The sequence below is a fragment of the Prinia subflava genome, chromosome 1 (assembly GCF_021018805.1).
Source record: "Prinia subflava isolate CZ2003 ecotype Zambia chromosome 1, Cam_Psub_1.2, whole genome shotgun sequence".
In the NCBI taxonomy this organism is placed as follows: domain Eukaryota; kingdom Metazoa; phylum Chordata; class Aves; order Passeriformes; family Cisticolidae; genus Prinia; species Prinia subflava.
In genome coordinates, this window is record NC_086247.1 from 23,391,283 (window position 1) to 23,409,422 (window position 18,140).

Genomic DNA, 18,140 nt, shown 5'->3' on the forward strand with positions numbered 1-18,140 from the left:
AGGAAGCTGTGTAAAGGCTTTGGGCAGTGTGGGCAGAGGAGCAGCTCTGGGACTGAGAAGTGCCTCAGGCTGGTGTGCTGTGTGAGGGAGAAAGAGCAGTTTTGCCCAGGCAGTAACATTAGTCCCAGGGCTCCATCCTTGGTAAAATATGTTTAGGGTTTGCAGCAGAAACACTGTTTCCTCCTTTTAGCTGGCAGAGGGGTTCCTCATCGTACAGGCTGGCTGGACTTTATCTAGAGATAGAATGGCTCTGTTAGCCATGTGGTCATGGACAGAACAGCTGTGCTTCCTCAAAATTTGGCCTATATAAGGATAAGACAGCAGATTGATACAAAATTGCCACTGTGCTTAAAAGCTTCATCTTAAAACTGCACCAGGCCAACCTATTAATTAGCAACTAACCCAATCTAGCTCTTGCTAGAAAAGGCACAACAGCAGTCTGGCTCTTCTTTCTGTCCCCAGCTGTTGCCATCCTCTTCCTGGTGCCAACTTTGACCTTCATTTTATAGTACAGGGAGTTAAACCAGCAGAGACCCATCCACTGCTCAGTTTTGTTTTTCATGAGCTCCTTTCCTGCCAGTTTGGTGCCTTGCATTAGTTCACAGTGTGGTCAGCTGAGCAAGGGGCTGCGGGCCGGGGAGAGGGTGGGCTCTCCTGGGCTGTGGGCAGTGATACATATGTTCATCAGCGTAGCTGCAAAAGGAAGCCATGCAGTAAATACAGGGAGTGTTTTGAGTGGGCAGTGATCCTCAAGGGACAAGGCATCTATTTGGAAATCAGAGCAAGCCTTTATTTTGTGTCACAAAGACAAGGAGGAGAAGGAGGTTAGGGATCACACTTAAACATTATTTATTTTATTGATTAGTGGCCCCTGTGGGTTTACTCTAAGTCTTTCTTCTTCTCTTTTTCTCATGTCTAAAGTTCTCTCTGTCTTGAAACTCTGAACCTTGTTTTAAACTCTTGCTGTGCCTTGAACAAGATTTATTGTTTGTCAGGGCACCCAAAGAAGGTCATTTAGCTTTGGGTGGAGGCTGAAACTGCTGTTTAAGTTTTCAGGGAGAACCCCTAGATAAACGAATCCAGCTCTTTCAGTTGCTGCCAATTCCTGGTAGAAGGGTTACATAAACATACTCTAAACCTCAAGGGTATTATAAATAAATCTTATAAAATATTATACTTTTTTTTTAGTCTCTGAGCAACTGGGTGCTAAACTGATTTAAACTCATAGTAAGGAAAGAATAAACCAGTTGTTTATGTAAAATACTAATCCTGACCTTGTTCTCAGTGTACTGACATTTGCTTCTTATTGTTCTGTACCTTTACTGTTCTTATTGAAGAACTGTTTTTATCTTTGAACAAATATTTTAAGTGTCATGTATAATTATTGAAAAGCTTCCTCAAGACTGTATAGATTCTAGTAAGTTAGCTTTTTCTGCTGCAAGCTCAATGGGAGTAAAGATTTGGCTTAATGTTTTAGCAAGTTTTTGACACTGTATAGAAATGGAAGCTTTGTAAGGGTTGTCCACAAACTTTTCTGCTATTATTTCACTGTGTTAAATAGCATGTTTGATCACATCTTTCAGCACTTCTCTCAGAAGCTGAACTGTGGCCACATCTCTGATGTGTACTTCTTACTGAATCTTTTCTCCCACTGACTCCATAGATAAAACTTTAAAATCCTTGGGCAGCAGTGCTAGTGACAGCAATGGCTGGTTTAGGCAGAGATAGTTCAGTTATTACTCTAACCCGGCATTTCTAGAAAAAAACCCCAAGTTCTGTGTCAAGGAAATACTGATCAGTTATAGCCCACCCTTGTTATAAGAACATCCAGATACAATTTGTCAACAGAGAAATAAGCAAAGGAGCCCCTCAGCCATCCCATTGGCCAGAAGAGGTTGAAGCTTAGGAAATCTACATGTACTCATGTGCTTGTACCACAAAAGGCTTCATGCAGAGGAGAACAGAGCAGAGAGGAGAGAGATCTCCCACAGAGTATCCAGGGACTGGAGGTTGGGGTGTTAATTGGGATATGGGGGACAGTCACTGGGATCCCTCATCTCTGGCAACAAAAGCAGAAATACAAACAGTGATCTGACAGGTCTGTTCTCTACACTCACAGGACCAAGGATATATTTTCCCTCTCTCCATTTTCCTTTTCTGAATAATCCTGAATTAATTTCAATATCAGAGTTAAGGAAAAATCCGTGAGCACTAACAATAGTGTTTCCTGTCAAGTTCTATGCCACAGTGAACAGGCCATTGTAGTTATTTTTACCTGAACTACTAAAAGTATTCAACCAAAAATCTTTGTTTGAGGACAACATTAAGAAAATTAGTTTAATGGCAGTTATTTCAGTCCTGGCCAAAGAATAATACATTAATACATGTGCTAATAAATGCTGGGCCACTTTAAAACACATTTTTCCCATTTTTCATGCTTTAAATATCTCAGTCTTTGATTACGAAATAGATGAAAAGCTGTCCCAAAGGACATTGCAGTGAAGGAGTTTCATCTTTGCTGCTGCATTTTTTATAGTTGATATGTTTCTCTGTAGATAAATTGCTGGTAAACCTTTGTTTATTTCTTGTTATGATTGTGCTCTTTCACTTTCCAGTTTCAAACACAAACGAGGTTGTACAAGGTGGTATGCTAAAAACAGTGGGAGACAAAGGTCTCGGTGATTTATGGAGAGTGAGAACCACTGCAAGCTTCCTTGGCTTTGTGCTGTGGGACTGGGCTGGAGCAACTGTCCTGTAGAGGAAAACAGCAATTTTTCCATATCCACTGGTGAAGGAGTATCTCCGAGACTGTAGAGTTAGCGACAAAGTATCTCTATAAGCAAAGTAGCAGGGGTAGCACGTGGTTTATTGTGAGGGCCTTGCTTGTAGCTGCTGGGCACAGCTAAAGCAGGCCAGGAGAGCAGGAACAGAGAGCGAGGTCCCGAATACCGTACATCAAATATCTTTCCAAGTTGAATAGTCTGTGTTGGACCAACCAATCTAATACAAGATGACAACATTTACATACAGCCAATAGAAATGTCCCATTACCTAAGGCAAGCAGAGGGGAATTGTCTAACCAAGGGAGCTGGCCCTCAGCTTAGCACATCGTTGTTCACAAGCTGATGGCTCTGTACTCTACACCCTAAATCTCAAAGCATGCTTTCATTTCTATCTCGCTTGTTGAACTCATACTCCCAGAATCTAAACCACCATATTTGCAAGGTCTTTTTACTTCATCTTTCCCAACACACTGGCACCTTTGCCAACCAAGGCCATACACCATTGCACTCAATAGGAATGGCTGCTCAGCTGATATTCCTAAACCTCCTGGGGTTTTACCTGGGATTCAGGAATACTCCCATGAAACGGATGGATCTATCAACACACTTTACATACACCACCAAGTAAAGGCCAGGTATTACCAACTTCAAATTTCTTCTGATTCAAACTGCATGCAGACTTGTGAGTGAAACAGTGTCATGCCACTTTTTGATGCCTATCTTTTGTTAGGTTAGTCTCATCTCTTTTCAGACAGCAGATTAAAATAGGACTTCTACAGAGAGTAATTCAGAATAAAGAATAGCTTCAGTTAATCAACTTAGTCCCTCTCCTTGCTGTGGGTTACTGACTGTTTCTGATCAGGAACATCTCCACAGCTGTGCCGCATTCTTTGAACACACAAACACATGGATGCAGAGCTTTGGGCCAAGTTTTCGAGTGTTTAGTGCATCGTACTGCCCAGCTTCCACTTCGGGATCAAAATAAGACCTTCAGATTTAAGAAACCTTTGCTATTAATCTAACAAGTTCCTTCAAAAATGATGCTCTCTGGGGGACAATGTACTCTCGTCAGAATTTTGTCTCTAGTTTTTCAGCACCCATCCTGCCATGAGAAGAGTTGACTTACTTGGCCACCCTTGCACAGGAGTGTAAGCCCACACAAACACAGTTTGGTTCCATGTTGTTGTCTGGTGTGACACACTTACAGTATCAAATGCAAATACAGTGAATATTTGAATAGAATTCACAAAGTGTGCTTTTAAGATAAAGTAAAGCCAAGTCCTTCCACTGCTGCTTTGGATGCAAATGTATTTGTAATGAACTCCTGTTTTTTTCTGTACCCCTTATCTTGCACCTGTTATCATCCTTGTAGTAAAAAGCTTAGGGGTAAGCTTGCCAAATGATACACCCCATCTGTGCTACCTGGATAAACAGCAAGAAATACGCAAATGGAAAAGCCACAAGTTCTTGACAGACAGGTACCAGCACTTTCCCTCTGGCTGGCAAGGATAGGGTCTTTGTGTTCTTTCAACAAGTTGCCAACCTTTTCTTTGAAATTCTCGTGAAGTTGTTAGGAGGGAGATGAGAGAGAGAAAAAGAGAAAGCAGAGGATGTGCAAACTTGTTTGGGGCATGCAGATGAAGTCAACTGCAAATATAACAATGATTTCAGTGGAAATCACCAAGTGAATGTTTCTTCACATGAGCCTAAATTGACCTAAATATTGTGTATGCTGTGTTGAGGGCAGGTGTATCAGTTGTGCACACTACTTTTGTTTATATATCGTTGCTTGGACCCCTACACACCAGACTAGCACTCAGAAGGAGGGAAGGTGAGTGATGAGAAGCTGAATCACTAGGGCTTGTCCCTGTCAAGCCTGGAAAGAAGTTACAGCAGAAACAGGATGATGAGAGAGGCCTCAGGCATTTGGGTAAAGAGGCAACAACAGCAGAGAGAACAACTTGTTCCAGAACCTTATCATGTTCTACTGAGGTCTCCACACTTCCCTATGTTTTCTTTTTTAGGAACATACAGGAGGGACCATTATTGAGTAATTAAAGCACAAAGTTGGCAGCTGGGTTTCTGAAGTCCTGTCATTGAGTTCCTGTGGCAACACATGTACCGTCTGCAGTGGTCACCTCAGAGACAGGCCTGCACTTCACGGTCCTGGCCAGGTCATTTTAACTGACTTGCACCTTTAGTGTTCACCTCTAAGGGCCTTTCTGGTGCACAGGGCACATCACTACTGCATATTAATGGGGATACAGGGTGATATGAGAGCTGTCCCATTTGGGAAAGATCCCCAGACCTGTATCCTCAGTTTGCTGAGGCAGAAGGGGTGAGACCAGCAGTAGTTGCTGTGGCTGGATACAGACAGCTCCCTCTTCTACTGTTCTTCCTCTTCCTGTGCTCCCTGTGCTGGCATGCTGGGGCTTGTTACTTTTGTGTGTTAGAATGAGATAAAGGGTAGAACTCGGCATCAGGAGTGACTTGCAAGGGAATTTACCTAATGCCATTTCACCAAAAGAAGAGACAGAATTAGGAGCCACATTCCTTTGGCTGCTTGTCATATGGGATCTGTGTCTGCAAGAGCTGGGAAGGATCCCTCACCTGATCTGCCCAAGCCTAGCCAGTCAGCAGGGATAATTCATACACTGGTTACCCTGGCAGAGTCCAAGATGACGGCATGTTTTGGCATTTGGATACATTCCACCAGGCACAAGCCAGGAACTTCTGATGGCTTCTACTATTTAAAAAAGTGGTGGCCTGAGGGGATCCCTTTTTATTGTGGTCAGTTTAGTCTAACCCCTGACCTGTCCAAGAACTTTAACCAGGCTCCAAACTCTTGCAGGGTTGGGTGTGCTGCCAGGCAGCTGGGCAAAACATTACAGGTTTGCTGGCAGTGCTACAGCAACCCATGCACCCTTGCTGCCTCCAAGGCCCTTGTAACAGCTTGTAAAAGGGCTCAGAGAAAACTTTCTGTGCAGAGCAGACACTCCTAGAGTGTTTCAGACCAGGCAGTATGCCAGTTGCCAGGGATGAGACAATGCTTTGGGAAGCTCACCTGTAATCAATGACTGGCAGCAACATGTTCAAAACTTGTAGAGCTACAAGGACACAGACAGATTCATTGCATCTTGACTTTTGCTCTCTATGTCCCAGTGGCAGTCTCCTTACCTGCCCATAATATGTAACTAACCTCTCCTCCTTTCTCCTTCCTGCATCCCAGACCCTCATGCTAGGTGTCAACAGTGCCAGTGAGAACAGGCTGTAGAGTCAGCTGCTTAGCAGAAGACTGCCCCAAATCCTGCAAGCTTCTTTTTGAAAAAAGTTTCTTTTTGAAACCCATTGCGCAAGGGTGCAGGGTTGCCAACCCAACTCAAATACCCTTAAATGATCTGACAATTTTATACCGTGTAGGTCATAAGGAACAATTGTAGGGGGACAGTACTGCAGATTACAATGTAGAGAACACTCAGTGCCTAGGCTCCTGAGACTGTGCAGCATTTGTTCTGTTTGTATTCATTTTTAAATGGTTGCTGAGGGCATATGAGGTTTCCTGGGATTGGTTCCTGGGGTAAGGATTGCTGGTGTGCCAGAGGTCCTGTGGCAGCTGTCTCTACCGAGATAAGGCCACATGCAGAAGCAGGATCTTGGGTGTCTTAAGTTTTATTTCTGACAAAAACTTGGGCACTTCCAGCTCCTCAGATCAACAGCCTGAGCCTGACTGTCCAGTCAGACTGCTTTCTGCTTAATCTTTATCTCAGGTAACTGTGTCTCCTTCTGGAACTCAGCCTGGTTCCTCAGAGGTCACATGGAGTGCTTCCACCCTGTCACATTGGTCTGCTCCATCTTACGGTGCGATCCTACTCTGTCAACCATCCACATGAACATTCTTACACATAGTGTTCTTACTTCTCAAAGAGAATCCCTCCCAGCTCTGCTTGGACAAAGTAATTTGTCAGATCCAGGGGGCCTAGGAGAGGGGATACACTTGGGCAGAAGCCAGGAGGATCTTCAGCAGAGGGCTTAGGGCACAAGCATACATAGGAATTTTGATACTGAAATTTGCAGTCGTAAGTAGAAATAATCACCCTCAAAAGTGTTCCTTATCAGCCAACCATAATAACTTGCAGAGTACAGCATTTGCTAGAAAGAATGAGATGCCTAGCTACTGCCCTGTTTTTCACTTCCCCAGATTTTTCTGGTCATGTGGAATCTCAAAGCATTTCTAAAACACCTTTTAGAAATCAACTCTTTTCAAATCCACAAACACTCCAGTTCTGAGCATTATAAATGGCCATGCTAATTAAATGCAGCTAAGATAGTGGAAAGAGTTGCAGGGCAGACAAGATCTATGACAAAACACCCTAAGAGCACAAGAAGGGGAAAAAGTACTGTAGAAAGGTGATTTATGGTTGATTCTCTGGTTGCTGAAGCAGAACAATTCTTGAGACTCTTAAGGAAAAAGGAGCTTTAGGTTGGAAGATTGATGACTGAAAACCATGGGGAAGTAATCCTTTCAGCACCAGCATGGCAAAGCTTCGGTTCTGGGAGGCAGGTCAATGTAGGTCAGTGCTGGCTCTGGAAATGCTAAGCTGGGGAACCTCTCCGGTTGCTTTCTTAACACCGTGTTGCCTCCTCACCACCCCCTCTTTGACAAAGGGAAGCCAGTGCATTTTGTTGTTGTCATTTCACATTCAGCTCCACGATCTAATTCCTAACCAAAGGCTGCAGCACTAGGCAGCCTGATGCAAGAGTAACATTAATTGCTCCAACATGGTGATTCATACTTTAGCCTAGAGTTAGAAAGTTCTTAAATGTAGGTAGCATTGGGATTTGGCATCTGTGAGTGTAAGGGGTCTTTAGTCATCTTTTACCCTGTATAAACCACTATCAGCTTTTAACATAAAGACATTTCAAGGTCCGTCTTACACAAATATGCATTTTTGAGTTAGTTTGTAGCCTCCAGTAACGGTGTGAAAAACAAAACGAGAATAAACTTTTATTCAAAGGGACATTGTTACATTTTCCTATAGAAAGTTGTTCCTGCCCACGGTGGGGGGGTAGAACTAGATAATGTTTAAAGCCCTTTCCAACTCAAGCCCATCTCTGATTCTGTGACTGTATAATCTGAAAACATTGTAAATGCAAAGATTGTAGCTCCATATTCTACACAATAAGTAATATTCCAGCCTGACCAGTTAGTCCACTACAACACAAGATGAGAATCGAAAAGAGTCAGCATGTTGATTTTTGAAACTTTTAAATTTCTTTTGGATTAATACAATTACATATTTGAACAATTGTACTGTTATGTTTGGACAGTTATTTTATGACCATCACAGGCTGTAATTAGACATAGCTGTCTCACTTTAAAGATATAATTTTCTTTGTTTCAAGAGGTTTCAGACAGCAATTATTGCAATTGTATGGTGTTCCAATAGCTGGTCTCCAGGAAACTCCTATGATGAGTCACACCATTGGCAAAACTTGTCAGGTGTGGTGTTATAATGTCATGTAACAGCAGATCAGTGTCTTTTGTTAATATTTGAATGACAACCGTCTCAAGTACTCTAGGTTTTCACAAAGTGTTTCTTATTCACACATAATGATCTGGGTTGCAAAAACACCCTTGGAGGATAAAGCTAATAAAATAAGCAGCTAGTTATTACAAACTTCTTAACTTAATTTTATTGTGTGGAAAATAGCAGTTTTCTTGCATGAGAAAGACTCTGCTGTTGCCTGCAAAGCTTCCACATGGCCCTGCAGCTTTCACATTGCTGCAGTCGAAGGTGTCGATCAGACAGTTGCGGCACTTTCACTGTTGCCAACCTGTGCACCTCTATGTATTTCACAGGTTGGCTTTATTCAAAAAGTTATGTATAGCTGTAATTAGTCATTAATCTGGCACCATTTAGATGTAAAGAATGAATCATTAATCTCTTAACCCCTTACATGCTGGGTTTGCATTTTCATTTCTTTTTTTTTTTTGATAGCAAAAAATGTTTGCAAACAAAATGGAAGCTCACTTTTTTCTCTGTTTCAGAGGTGCATTTCAGAAGTCTCCTGTTGTGCTTCTTTCCCTCAGAGAGTAAAGCAACCCTGCCCAGTTCAGTGAGCTACTGCACTGCTTCTTGCTCAGTATGACTAACACAGTTACACCAGAAGGAGGTTTAAAATAATTTTGTTAGCATTTGGAGCATGAGGTTTGTCTTCAGTGACCTCAGACTGTGCTTTCCACAGCATTATTTGGATCACTGAAATACTCTTATATAAGCCTAATTAGCACAATTAGAAGAATGACTCCTTGCAGATGTGTGTTGCTGTAGCAACCTGGGGGAAGGGCAGCCAAAGTGCCCTCCATGTTTAGCAAAATAATATTAATCATAATAGATAGATGCACCTTATCCTTTTTATAAGGCAGTTGCTCAGGAGGTAAGTGCCTTAACATGTCACAACAATAATCACTGTAATGGAGTTTAAATCATTTGATGCCAAGCTAAAATTCTCTCAGTAATAACCAAAATTACATTGAGATAGAAACAGTCAAATGTTGACCAAATCTTCCGGAATATAGGCAGAAGGCTTAGCTGTTCAATGCTTTGATTCCACTGCTGTAGGAGCACTGGAGGAAAAAAACCACCAAAGGCATCCATGCTGGCAAGAAGAGGCCTGTGTTGCTGAGCTCATCTCAAGTCTTCCTGCTGAACACCCCAGGAATTCAGTGGGAGCACACTTGGCAGACTTGAAATCCACCTGCCAGCTCCTTTGTGTGACAGGGACTCCATGTTTCTGGCAGTGCATGTGGATATGTATAAAAGTGTCGATGGTGCTGGCAGCACAGTGAAACCGTGGCAGATCTTCTGCTTCCCATGTGGAAAGAGTGGGAGCAGCTGCTTTGCAGAGTGGATCCAAATGGTTTGTTCCTGACTCCATCTTGCATGTCCCAGTAAAATTGCACATCTCATCCAAGCATCACAGTCTCTTTGATGTGTCAAAGGGACCATGTGAATTACCCAAGACTCACGACTTAGGACTTGTTTTCATGAACTCTTTTGATTTGAAGCCAATGATAAGTCTGGTATGATTATTTGCTCATAGTTATTAATTTAACACAGTTTTAAATTTTGTCTTTATGTCTTTGCACCTTGAACAGTCACAATGTGTTGCTGTGGAGTACAAGAAAAACCTGAACTCAGCCCTGACTGGGACTGAATAATGGGATTTCCATTTCTAAGATGAAGAAGCAAGTGACTAGCATGAATAAACAAGCAAGTCTGAAAAAAAACAAACACTCATCTTGTGGATGAACATGGAAAATAGAGATGAAAAGGTATCATGAAAAGTTATCTATACCATCCCACTCTTTACAGACGGATAAATTTTATCTCTGTCATTACTGACTAAGTTTTATCTGATCTCTTTAAAAAAGATTTACAATCCCCAGGCAATCTTGCCTAATGCATCACTAGCCTTATTTTTAGAAATTTTTTCCTAGTGTCTAACCAAAGCCTATTTCTGCTGCAATGGAATGTCTTATTTATCTGCAACATCTTTATATTTGAAGGCTGCTTTCACATTTCTGTTGGATTTCTCTTCACTAGAGCAAGCACCCTTGTTTGTCCAGTCTTCCCATGTAATTTGTGTTTTCTAGAATTCTGCTCATATGCATTGCTCTCCTCTGCAGCTTGATGAATGTCTTATTTCTCCCAAGCATGGTGGCCCAAGCCAGGTTTGCTGAGTTCCTGCTGATCTTTGCCAATACTGAGGAAAATTGAAGAATCACTTAATGTATTTTATTTTCTCTATTTATATTTGTAGCTCTCAGTATGTAGTTTGCTTTTTTTGAAAGAGTATGCAACATCCAGACTATTTCTTCAGGGCTGCTCACTACTCATTTGCTCCTCAATCTGTGTTTTTTGCAATGGATTATTCTTGACCAGACATAAAATATTTGATTTCCTATTCTTGAACAATGTCTTATTTTTTTTCACTAACAATCCAGCTATGTAGTTAACTGGTGTGAAATTGCTTAGTTGACTGCTAAGCTTATATTTCTTCCATTTTACTTTCAAGTTTTTTTAAACTTTATCATGCTGGTTTATGCCAGGTATCTATAAATCTTCAGCTTAGCTCTAATTATAGTCCCAGAGCCCAGGTACATCATGTTCATGTGCAGCCTGCATGTGGCCCCTCCACTTACCCTGTTCCAGGTACGATGTTATGATTATAGCTGTTTGACCTGTTGCACCATTGGAAGTTCAGTTTGTCCTGATAATAGTGCAGTTATGTTTACTGTCCTTGCACCTCTGGCCATTACATCTTATTACACCATTTTAATAACTCAAACACTGACATTTGAGTGATATTACGTCCAAAATTCAGGCACAGAGAAAAAGAGCTCTTTCAACTTCGGAGTCTTTTATTTATCTGTTCTCTTGAACTGCCTGTTTTCTCACAACGCATTCCACACTCTGTCACAACCACTTGTGTTTTTCCAAAAACCCTGGAAGACACTGTAAGGCCTTACTTCAGCCAGAAATTTTTTCATAAAAAACTATTTCTTATACTTCAGCATTTTCACTACAGCAGGATGAAAGATATATCTTTAAAATACATTGGGTAGCATGCCTTGAAGCACTTACACAGGTGAGACAACTGGTTCATTGCACAACTATTGGGGCTGAGCCCTGGGAAATACTAGGTGTTAGGAGGCATCATTCTCAAGTTGTCACATTCTGTCATACTGTCACTCATGGCAAAGAATATGCTGTTTTGGTGTATTTGTTTAAGAATTGAAACATACTAACTTACTTTTGCTATGTTTTGGACCTCACACCTGCTGAATTATCAGCTGGAAGAATATACCAGGAGCAGCTCTACTTCACCTTACCCAAGAAACTTTCCAGCAGCTTACAGCCATTTGAAAAGTTCTTATGCAGCCTAGAGTAAAAAGAGTTAAGTGTAAACACCTCTCTTGCATCATCCCAGTGGAGTGCCTGGCTGCCTGACCACATCCTACCTATGAGGAACTCAGAGTTGCGAAGTCTGCCCAAAGCCATACAACAGGTTACCAACCAAATCTGGAGCTGCAGGTCTCTTGCTGTAATGGCTGGACAACATGATCTTGCTGGCAAGTTTTAATAAAACCTTTGCTATCATCTGAGGAGTTATATTGTTATGTAGGGAAGCTAAACCTTTCAGTGAACACTAACTTTTCCAAACTGGAAGGGCATGTTGAAGGGACAATCTGTCCCTTGCCTGAAGGCTTCATTAACACAAATACTGAAGATACTGAGACCTCATAAATTCATTATTGTGCAGAACCAATTTGAAATGCTACCTGAAAATATAGCTGTAATACCAGATCCTGAGCTGCAGAGATTCAGTGTGCAAGGATGATGCTCGCACCTGGCTCCTGTGAAATGCTTAACCCCACAGACAAGGCCTCCCACACTATTTATTCATTCAGCCACACTCAGCTGGCACAGAATGCTGGTGTTCATGTTTGTGAGCTACATAAACATGCATATATGCTGTATTGCACTGCATAAATAAATTGTGAAATACACAAAGACACTCATATATATTTGTATATATCCCATGTTAAAATGGGGTTGGAATTTGCAAGCTGAGGACACTGTGAAATATTGACTGCTTTGTTACAAATGCAATGCCTGAGACCTGGGTGCAGGAAAGGTCATGTCTTTTTTATCCACCATGATCACCTCAGCCTCCATTGCAATTGACTTTATTTGTCCTTCTCTCAGAAGGATTTGGCCTTTTTGTTTAATTGCGACTGGTCTGAGCTATGGTGAGGAACATTGGGCTCAGTATTTGTAAGAAGCATCCATGGCTGAAACGAGTAACAATGCAGAATTAAGGTGTGTGGCTTTGACCCCTGAAAAGACTAAGAAATCTTTCAAAAATAATGGTAATTTACAATTAGGTGGAATCTTACAGTTGAAATCCAAGCACATCTAAGCGTATGATATGAATCATATTACTTGGTGCTAAACTGATGTTGCTAATTCTTTTGTAACTTGTCTCAACAGAACAAAGATAGTGGGCTCTATTTTAGGAAGCATACGAATCAGTGGGAGAGCCAAAAGGAAACAAATGCATCACTGGTGAGACTAAAAATGCCTCAGAGATGTGAGCAGTGTGTCTGCTGACTCTGAGGTTGTGCAGAAAAAATTCAAGGAAGGGTTTTAAGCATGGCTAGCCACACAAAAAAACTACGGTTGGAGCTGGCAATTTAAGGAGGAAGTGATCTTGCACACTGTCCGTCCTTGCTATGTGGTTTAAAACAAAGATATGATACAGACAGACACTGCTTATTCTCTCACTGAACATTATCTGACAGTCTTTAAAAGGTAAGTCCAGCAGAGGAACATAAATTACATGACCAAGACAATTTCCTCCTAAACAACCTGTATTAACTGATCAAGCAGCCTTGCCTATACATTGACCGGGGGGTGCTGATCATCCTAACATCACCACTGAAATGAGGAACAAAAACATGATGGGTTAATAACCATGGTAATAACCCATCAACATCTGAAGCATGCAAGAATTTTATAAATGTAACAAATGCATGTTCAATGCCATAGTCAAAAATGCATGGGTCATTTCCCCTTTGGATGTTAAGAACAATTTGCTTGGCTGTGTTAGGTGGGAGGTTTGCTTCTGGAAAGGCTCTCTAATCACATGGCAAAGAAGAAAACAGTAGAAGAGTATTCCTGGCTGTACTCAGAGGTACAATAGTGTCTTTTATTACTGAGTGCTGAAGGAGAGGACAGGTTCAGGCAAGAATAGTGACAATGCACTGGACTTTTTCTAGTACAAGTGACAAATATGAGAGAGGACAGACAATCCCAGTGGAAAATATTTGATGAATGCCTCTGGGCTCAGGAGAAAAATCATTCCCATAATGACAAGAAGAGGCATCTGTCTCTGGCTCTCTGATGCTGGCATTGTGGTACAGCACTACCTGCTGTGATGCCTGACACGCTTCAGCCCAAGCTAATAATTCAAATGCTGCCACTCAAGGTGCTCTAGAAAAAAGCAGATTTATTCAGACCACTGAAATCTGTATGGCTTCTGAGAGGATTTTTATTTTGACAAGAAGAAAAGTGGCTAAAGCTTATCATTATTTTTTCAATCTGGCTATGATTTACAATGGCTCCCTGCCAATGGCAATTTGAAGGCAGAATTATACCTGGTTTTGCTCTCAAACAATATGAAAAGCAGGATTTGCGTTTTGACAGTTTCAAAGGAAAATGAGGTTTCTTCTAAAATGCACTCTGCTGAAAAGGGCAACAGATTGGATATTTTAAGATAACAGTTCTTCTGAAAATGGAATCCCTCAACTTTTTCAGTCTGTCTTAGAGGATCATATCCAGTAATTTCTGCTTCCTTGGATCTTGCTCAGCTGAATCATGAGGGTTCTAGTCACGTCAAAATTGGATTCTTGAATTTGCTGAATTCATGCTGTAGAAATACAGTCACAGGTCTCTAACACCTGTTTTGCATAAAAGTCTGGAAAGGCCTGCTCTTACTCAAATTGTAATTTGCTGTTTGGGAAAATAGCATTAGAAACTTATGACTTACAGCAGAAACAATCCATCTATCATCTTGAAGCCAATGTTGCAGAAATCTTTGCACTAAATAAAGTCAGGGGAAGAACAGCAGTAAAGTACCTGTTTTATTTGAGATTGATGTTTAAATCTAGAAGTCCACTTCAAAAATGGGATTGACATTTGTACAAGCACACAAATGTCAGACTGTGCTTTTTTAGGCTTGGGTCTGCTTAGACCGTTTGTGCTTTAAACAGCAGGTTTGAAGTGTTTGTACCTAAATTTGGACAGAAAAGTTTCGGCTCTTTTGAACAGTAGTATTTTTTCCATAGGAAAAACAAATAAAAAATCCAAACCAACACAACAGCATTTCATTGTGGTTAATTATAAACTTGAGATATTTTTTAAATCAGAAACCCTGGCTGTTTCTGCATAATGCATTCAGTAGGATCTATCTGACAGCTGTGATTGTGCAGTATCACACAGAATCTCTTCCCATACAGCACAGGACTTTCTGCCACAGCCAGATGGAAGCTTAGACTTCATCTTAACCAGGGTTAAGTTCAGAGCATCAGTTTCTAACTTACCATTAAACTGAAGCTTCCATTTTGGTAGCTGTGCTGGACTGACCTTAAAACAATGGCACGAATCATCAAAGGTGACTGTGAGGAGGTTCCTGTACTGATATGCCAGGTTCTTTCTGCAAGGGAATGATGGCTGTGTTTATGCAAATCACTCAGAGTGATATCAAGCTGGTTTTTACACATTGTTTGGAAAGAATTCTTACTCATCTTTGTCTGGAGGATGTATCTTGCCTGAAGTTTAGAGGGAGATTATTTTTGGTATGTGCAAGGTCTGTTTGGTGTGGTTCTCCCTCCCGCTACTCAGTATTCCTAATACAGAGACAGAGCTGCATTCTCACCTACCTTTGAAACAGGCACAACTGTGGAGTAGGGCCTCTCCAAGAGGCACAACACATGGCAGTGCTTTGTTGTAAGCTCAATGCACTCATTGTAACTCGCAGGTCTTGTGGTAGGAAGGTCACTCTCTACTCCATGGCTAGACACATATTATGCCTGCTAAATACTGCTCTAGTATTTCATCGCAGTGGGAACCCAGACAATAGGTCATGCCTTGCATTAATGTGTAGGATCTTGAAAAATCAATACAATTCAAATAACAGGGGACTGCTGCCCAGTCGTTTACTGTTCCCAGGACACACAGAGCAGCAATGGCTGTGCCATTAAGCTGCCACTATGCACACAGTAAGTACAATGTGCTCTCTGCTAACTCAGACCAATAAATCCAGAATCATGCATAGGCATGTGTTATTGGAAATATGAATGGTTCCCCTGCTCCAGAGATATCTTCAGAATATTTTCTGTAATACAGATATAAGCATCAAATTCCTCAAAGAAAGGCCAGTTTCTCGGCCAGTTTTTGCATCCAGCAAGCCGCAGACCTAAGCAACTGAAGGCCTGCTCTAACAACCATTAGAATCAATAGAAAGGTTAATTGATTTGAAAGGCTTTGGATAAAGCCTCCAAGGCCACAACCTTCACGACTGCAATCGCCAGAAAATTTATCGTTGACCTCAGTGAGTGCAGGATGAAATACCTGGGCTCTTGCTCAGCAGGTATTTGAGTCCACACACATAATTTATGTCATTATAAACCATTCATATGCCTAAGTACTTGTCAGATATGGAACAAAAGTGTGATGGTTGCCAGGCTGAGGAAGAGAGTAGCTTTCAGAACTGCCTTTCTCCTGCCAACAGCAATGATATTTGAGAGAAAGAATAAGCAAGTTCATTGTTTCCACCATTTTTGTTACAACAGAGAATTAAGAAATAAATGAAATAAAAATGGAAGAATGTGAGAGTAGCACTACAGAAAGAGGAGAGTTTCTTGTCAGGAGACTTTAAAAAATATAAACAGTGACTTTTTATCTTCATTAGGAGTCTGTGTCTCAAATACAACCCAAGCTTTCCTAGGGCTTGCCTACACTGGAAAAATGCATTATGTTAATTGATTAACATGTAATGCTTAATATAACAGTCAGTATAAACAAAGACCAAGCTTTGACATTTTTTGTTGTCGTTGACCCAAGGTAACCCAGCTGCCAAACATGACAGTTCTTGTCTACACTAAGTGGTTTGTATCACCTTAATTAACATGTTCTAACACAATGTAATTTTGCAATACAGATTAGTCCTTTAGGGCATTTATTATGTTCATTTCATTTTCTGTCTCGCCTATCTTGAATTTGCAGATATGCGTTGCTTCTCCCATCCCCCTTCTATTCTGATATGATTCACTATCATTGAAAATTGAAGAGACTTTGTAGGCATTCTTATTTCTTGCTTCAACTTATAAACTGAAAGCTCAATCAAATATACTATTTGTTTATGTTCCTTGATAGTGCTGGTGTTGTAAAAATAAACTTGATCTTTTAATTCAGGAACTGCTAGTTCTGCACAGAAAAGTATCATCAAATGTTGGCTAATTGAAGCTTTTGCAAAAATATTGCTGATTGTATGACTAGGCAGTCTCTTGGTCAACTTACACCATCTATTCCCAGCCACAGCAAGGCACTTCGGAGCATTTTTCCAAAATCTACTTTCTCTATTTTGTTTTACATAGACAAGCTTTATTCTTACAAAAAAAAAAAAAAAAAAAAGGGAGGGAGAAATCAAACAAGTAGACAAAAAAAATCATTAAACATTGAGGTTAAAAGATCAAGTTTATCTGGACTCCAGCAACTGACACGCTCAGGCTGGACACATAGTATTTTATTACAAAATGCTATTATTTTGTAATAAACCAAGTTCCACAGCACAACTGAAACTATGAAAAATCCTAAATTGGTAGGGCATGTTTCATATCAAATGCAGTTTGGCTGCGTATCACTGATTCTTTTCAGCGTCTTCTGAAGGACCTTTGCCCATCCACCACTCACTGCAGTCTGAAGTGACTATTGACTTTCTGATATATTCAGTTATATTAAGTGACTGAAGGTGTGTAGCACAGCCACACCAGCTCTCCTGGACTGTAACTTCACTCTGGAAATTCCTTTCTGAGAGATAAGCAGCTAAAAGAAAAAGTGCTGCTTTTACATTCAATTCCTCTTATTCTTTTTTCCTAAAAAGATGGGGTAAGTGATGCATGAGTTTTCTAGGGCTTCACATCTGTGACTTGGAAATTTAAAAGCCCAGCTAATGTGCTTCAGCCTAATAAATGCTGAGAGATAGGATTCTTCTCCTATACTCTGCTCCCATAAGACCCCACTTGGAGTCCTGCATCTAATCTCAGCACAGGAAGGACGTGGACCTCAGTACAAGAGAGATATGAAGTTCCTGGAGCAGGTCTAGCATAGAGCTACAAAGTTGGTCAAGGGACTGGAGCATCTCTCTTATGAGGAAAGGCTGAGAGAGTTGGGTCTGTTCAACCTCGAGAAGAGGCACCTGAGAGGGGACCTCACCAATGTCTATCAGTCTCTGAAGGGAGGTTGTCAAGAGGATGGACCAGGCTCTCCTCAGTGGTGCTGAGCACTAGGACAAGAGGCAATGGGCAGAAACTGATGCACAGGAAATTCCACTTGAACATGAGGGAAAACTCTGTGGGTGACTGAGCACTGAAACAGGCTGCCCACAGAGGTTGTGGAGTCTCCCTCACTGGAGATACTCAAGAACCCTCTGGACACAATCCTGTGCCATGTGCTCTGGGATGGCCCTGCTGGAGCAGGGAGGTTGGACCAGATGACCCAGTGTGGTCCC